Below are 6000 nucleotides of genomic sequence, written 5' to 3' on the forward strand. Positions count from 1 at the left end.
AAATTTTCAAGGAAATGAATCTGTATAAAGAAATTTTACAAAATGTTATTAAATGACCTCTTTAAAAGACTGGTGTAAATGGAGATATTACATTTTCCCAGATGGGACTATCTACTATTGTAAAGATGTTCATCTATACCAAAGCTGTATATAAATATAAGTAAATCCCAGAGCAATGTCACAATTCATTTTTAAAACCTTTTCTAAATGATATAAAGGTTTTACTTGCAAGATTAAATGAATGAAACAACCAATCTTTTCATCATTTATTAAAATAAAATGAGATTTATCTTACAAGATAATAAAGTGTATTATTAAAAGGCTGTAATTATAATATCAGCCTATTGCTACCAGAAAAATGAGAAAGAATAGAAATAAAGTACAAAAATAGACCAAAGCACACAGGCAGTCCCCTACTTTGATACATCATTATCTTATAAAAACATACAGAATACAAATGCACAAAAAACTGAAAAACACACTTAGATATTTTAAAGGGGTTTCTATTCTCTAAGAATTAAAAATTCTATTAAAACCTAATCATGCAAGTTTTAACAATATGTTCCCAACATTTTCTTTCATTTACAATAGATTCCAGAAGTTCCCATCGTGTGTGTGTGTGTGTGTGTGTGTGTGTGTGTGTGTGTGTGTTTGAGTAGGGTGTAGGCTGTATTTCTGTAATTGCTTTGCTGAGACATAATTTACATTCCATAAAATTCACCCATTTTAAGTGTAAAATTCAATGAATTTTAGTACATTTACAGAATTTTACAATCATCATCACAATCTAATTTTAGAACATTTCCGTCAGTCTGAAAAGAAACCCCAAGCCCATTTACAGACACTACCCATTTCCACCCCTACTCCTAGACAACCACTAGTCTACTTTGACTCTCTATAAGTTTGCCTTTTCTGGACATTCCATATCAATAAATCAATACAATATGTGTTCTATTGTATCCGGCTTTGAAATAAGGACAAAATGAAATACATTTTTTAAATTAATTAATTTTAAATCAATTATTAATTAATTAATTAATTAATTATAAATTAATTTAATTTAATTTATTTATTTATGCCTATGGCACCTGGTCTTCCTAGATGGTCTCCCATCCAAGTACTAACCAGGCCCAACCCTGCTTAGCTTCCAAGATCAGACAGGATCGAGCATGTTCAGGGTGGCATGGCCATAGACCAAAATACATTTTTTAAACAATTATATAAATACTACATAGCAAATGAAGATAAAAATTCTGCTGAAACTGACCCATTTTATCAATGTCACATGAAATAGTTTTCAAGATCTTTATCAGCTGATACATCAAATATTAAACTGGATTATAAAAGGTAGTTTAGTGAATATGTACAAGGCTCAAATGTGCAAACTGCATAAAAGTTAAAAATATAAATGTTTGTTATATGACAATATTGGTAGTTTATACATGCTGGTTTACTCACATGGGTTGATATAACATTATTTGGGGAAATTAGTTAGGATCGCTAGCATATAATGTACACCAAATTCATTTCAAATGTACTTGTTTTATTTATTTATTTCTTTGTTTGTTTGTTAAATTTTATCATTTTTTATTTTTATTTTATTTTACTTTTTTTAGGCGAGGCAACTCTTAGTTGAGCTCACAGACTGCAAGGACCTTGTCAGTTTAGAATTCCTTATTTTTTTATTTTTTACGCCTACAGCACCTCGTCTTCCTAGGTGGTCTCCCATCCCAATACTAACCAGGCCCGACCCTGCTTAGCTTCACAAGATCAGACGGGATCAGGCTTGCTCAGGGTTAGCATGGCAGTAGACTGTATTCAAGTTTTAAAGCAGAGATTGCAGTTTAGATTGTGGCCTCTGGAATCACACTATCTGGGTTTGATTCCAGGCTCTGGTACTTGCTATGTGACCGTGAGCAAGACACTTTGCCTTTTTGTGTCTGTTTTTTCACTTGTAAAATGAGTTATAATAATATCCTATGCCTCATAGGGTTTTCGTGATAAATAATGAAGATTACACAAATTCCTAGAATAAGACCTGGCAAATGTTTAAGTACTCAGTGAATGTTCTGGATGTTCCTTTGTTGTTAATACAGGTGATTTTTGTAATCTCAGCATAACTCCAAGGGCACAATCTCCAATGGTAGAACATTATGGATGTAAATACATAAACATTTACCAATGTCAAAAAGCAAACATAGGCTGACACTTTTAACATCGAAGTGATCTTAAAAATTACTAAGAAAACAAAAAGTAAATCCTAATACAAAAACTAGTAAAAGACAGGTCACAAAAGAAAAACGAATGACCAATAAAAATGCAAAAAGATGTTTATCTTCATCAATACCATAAGAAACACAAATCGTGTCAAAATCATCAGGCCATATTTTGCCTATGAGATTAGAAAACAATAAAATTATGATAACAGAAAAAATGTGGGAGGTCCACACTAACTAAAATATAACTATAACAACTAGAAAAAGCAAAAATTAAAACAGGTAAGAAATCCCCCGAAAATGTCAGTAAAGAGAAAGCAACCAGAAGCCAATGAAAACTGTTGAGAATACTCTGAAAAGAAAGTTTAGTCATTCATTTAATTAAAAAAAAAAAAATGTTGTCACGCACGAGATGTCAGGCACAGCACAAGGTGCTAGATTTTAGGGTGAGCAAAGGTAAATCGAAGCATCCCCTGACCCTGCAGAGTTCCAATGCAGTTTACTCGGAAGTGCAAATAAAATACAATTTATAGTTAAACGTAATGCAACCTTACCAGAACACGATATACCATAAAGTCTTAAAAATATTTTTAGCCTTGTATAAACAAAAAATGACAAATGTGTTTCTTTCCCCCATTTTTTGACTGAAAAATAATATGAAATGTGCTTTCCTCCATAAATTGGGAGAATAAAAGATGTACTTTTTTAGACTGGGGTATCTATTTTCCTGAAGAGTCTTCTGTTCCCGTTCTCCTGCCCCCATCTCAAGGGTTTCTAAGTTATTTCTTCATTCTTCCCCCTCTTTACAGTCATGAAAACAAAACTGCTTACACTCTATCATCATAGCTTTCCATCTTGTAAGCCTTCCTCTTATTACAGGGTTTCACTGCCCAAGGGAGTGAGGATGAGATAAGCGTAGGCCGGGTCTGGGAGGAGAGAACCCGGGTGCCTGAGGAACATGCTCATTTAGACACAGGAAGGCACAAAGCAAGAGACCCCTAGCGATCCAGAAAACCTGTTTGGGGAAGCAAGTCTTCACTCTCTGGATAGAAGGTTCAGTTTAGGACAGATTCTTTTTCTTCCCTTTCTCCCTCTAGCATTTGCATTCTCATCCATCTGTCACAGCTGCAGAGTTCCCCAGCCATGAAGGAATCTGACCCCAAATTCTATTTTAGACCTTGTGATGCCTTACATTTAACAGAAATAAATGTTACCACTGAAGACGACCAATTCTGCTCACGCAGGTTCAAGTTTTCAACTGGGTCACAAAAGATCTTAGATATCCATATGAACTACAGAAAGGCCAGTAAAGGAACAGCAGAGAATTTCCAACACGCCAGTGAAAAACTGGAGATCATTTTTGTCTTTGCCACACTCTTCTAATTTTTCAAATTAAAGTGTCAGACAGATCTGGGGTTCAATCCCAAACTCAACTGTATGAGTTTGGGCAAATAATTTAATATTCGTTTCCACATCTGTTGAGTGAGGGTAATAGTATTTACTGGGTTTTTGTGATTATTAGAAACATCGTTGCCATTATTATATTGAACACATAGTTATTTATTGGATCGATGAAGAAAAAGAAAAAGAAAGGTTTTTATTTTACCTTCACTTAATTCTTCTTTGATGTTCTTCCTTTCTTTATGTAGATCCAATTTGCTGACATACTATTTTCCTTCTTTTTTTATTATTTATTATTATTTATGCATACAGTACCTGGTCCTCCTAGGCGGTCTCCCATCCAAGTACTAACCAGGCCCCACCCTGCTTAGCTTCCGAGATCAGACATCGGGCTTGCTCAGGGTGGCATGGCCATAGACCATGGACTGCGGCTCCACTGGGGTATGAACCCAGGACCTTCTGCGTGTAAAGCAGACGTGCTAACCGCTACACTATGGGACCATATCCTACTTTCTTTCTCTTCTAAAGAACTTCTTTTAACAATTTGTTTTGTGAGGCAGGTCTTCTGGCAACAAATTTCCTCAATTTTTGTTTGTCTGAGAAAGTCTTTATTTCTCCTTCATTTTGAAAGATAACATACAGGGTAAAAAATTCTAGGCTGGTGGGTTTTTTCCTCTCAACTCTTAAAATATTTTGCTCTACTCTCTTCTTGCTTGCATGGTTTCTGAAGAGAAGTAGAATGTAACCCTTATGTTTGTTACTCTATAGGTAGGTGTTTTCCCTCTGGCTTCTTTCCAGATTTTTTTTTCTTTATCTTTGATTTTCCATAGTTTGAAAAATAATATGCACAGGTGTAGCTGTTTTGAAATTCATCCTGCGTGGTGTTCCCTGGGCTTCCTGGATCTATGGTTTGGTGTATGAAACTAATTCGGGGAAAATTCTCAGTTACTATTGTTTCCAATATTTCTTCTCTTTCTTTCTTCTCCTAATTACACATATGTTATGCCTTTTGTTGTTGTCCCACAGTCTTCAGATATTCTGTTCTTGTTTTTTTTTAATTCTCCAGTCCTTCTTCTCTTTGCTTTTTAGTTTTGGAGTATTCTGTTGAGATATCTTCAAACTCAGATTCTTTCCTCAGCTGTGGCCAGTCTATTAATAGGCCCATCAAAAGCATTCTCTATTTATGCCACAGTGATTTTTAACTTTAGCATTTCTTTTTTGTTCTTTTTTTAGGATTTCTATCTTGGGTTATGTCCTGATTTTGTTAGGCTCCTGCCAGGGTGCTTATTAGGAAAGGTAGGAGGAGTAGGTTTGGGGATTCTAGTTATCTATTTATTTGAAAATTACTCTATCAGGTGTTTATTTCTCATTGCCTCACTATCTTTAGGTGATACTCAGAGAAGTTGGTGTCCAATTATGACTGGACACCATCTGTATTACCTTGCTTGGGGAGACAAAGTTTAGTAATACCAATAATTTAAAACATTTTTATTATCATGTCTTAAAGACCAGTGTAAACTTAATATTATTTTTGTCTTATGCTGGTATCTGTATCCTGTATTTCCAAACCACTAGACATCGCCACCGTCTTCCTAATCTCTCAATGTAAGACAAAAACAACAAAGGTCCTTGTGAATAACCCCAGACACCTTATAATCTCTTCTCTACATAATAAGCCTGAGGGTTATTTTTAAAATGCAAATAATTTCATGTCATTCTCTTCCTACAAATCCTTCAGTAGGTTTCCACTGTTGTTTGAAGGGAAAAAAAAAAAACCCAAATACTTAACACAGCTTATCTTTTCATCATGAAATGCTCTTTCCACAACTTCTCCTTAGTGCTCTTCTTTGGATGACCTTCTATTCATACTTTAGCCTCAGCAGAAACACCACTTCTCTGGGGAAACTTTCCCAGACTCCTAAGACCAAGTTTTGCCCACTTGTTACAGGTTCTTAGAATATGTGGTATTTTTTATTGTATTACTTCTCAAAATTTAAAGCAATGAACTGTAATTATTTGTTGAATGTCTGCTTCCCCTTGCAGTTGATATACCAGAAACCCTAGCACATAGCAGCAGAGTGCCTGGACCATAGTAATCAAACAACATGGAACTGTGAAATGCATGAATTAGCATTTTTTAAAATCGCAACTGGGAAAAAAATGAAGTAAAAATAATTATCCTCCTGCATGTGGGGCTTCAATTACTGATTATCACAATTACTTTTAATTACATCTGCTATAAAATGTGACATTTGTCTGTAAAGGACTCATTTAATAAGGTTCAAATAGTGGTTTTCCTTACTACCTTAAAAGCTCTCAAGTCAGAGGTTTGAGTAAATCGCAAGGGGAAAGGAGCATTAGTGGAGCACAGCAGAGCATCTTC

At 34.9% G+C, this 6000-nt stretch overlaps 1 protein-coding gene, 1 non-coding gene and 1 pseudogene across 2 annotated transcripts in view; all 3 read right to left on the minus strand.

The window, feature by feature from the left end:
* Nucleotides 1-6000, minus strand: part of SYT9 (synaptotagmin 9) — a 162457-nt gene that overhangs the window by 72971 nt on the left and 83486 nt on the right. The window lies entirely within an intron of this gene.
* On the minus strand, nucleotides 1077-1195 carry LOC112476307. Its single transcript, XR_003045021.1, has one exon. It is a non-coding gene; the product is annotated as a 5S ribosomal RNA (ribosomal RNA).
* Nucleotides 3921-4036, minus strand: LOC112476311 (annotated as a pseudogene).

This window comes from Pteropus alecto, unplaced genomic scaffold (assembly GCF_000325575.1).
Source record: "Pteropus alecto unplaced genomic scaffold, ASM32557v1 scaffold402, whole genome shotgun sequence".
Taxonomy (NCBI): Eukaryota; Metazoa; Chordata; class Mammalia; order Chiroptera; family Pteropodidae; genus Pteropus; species Pteropus alecto.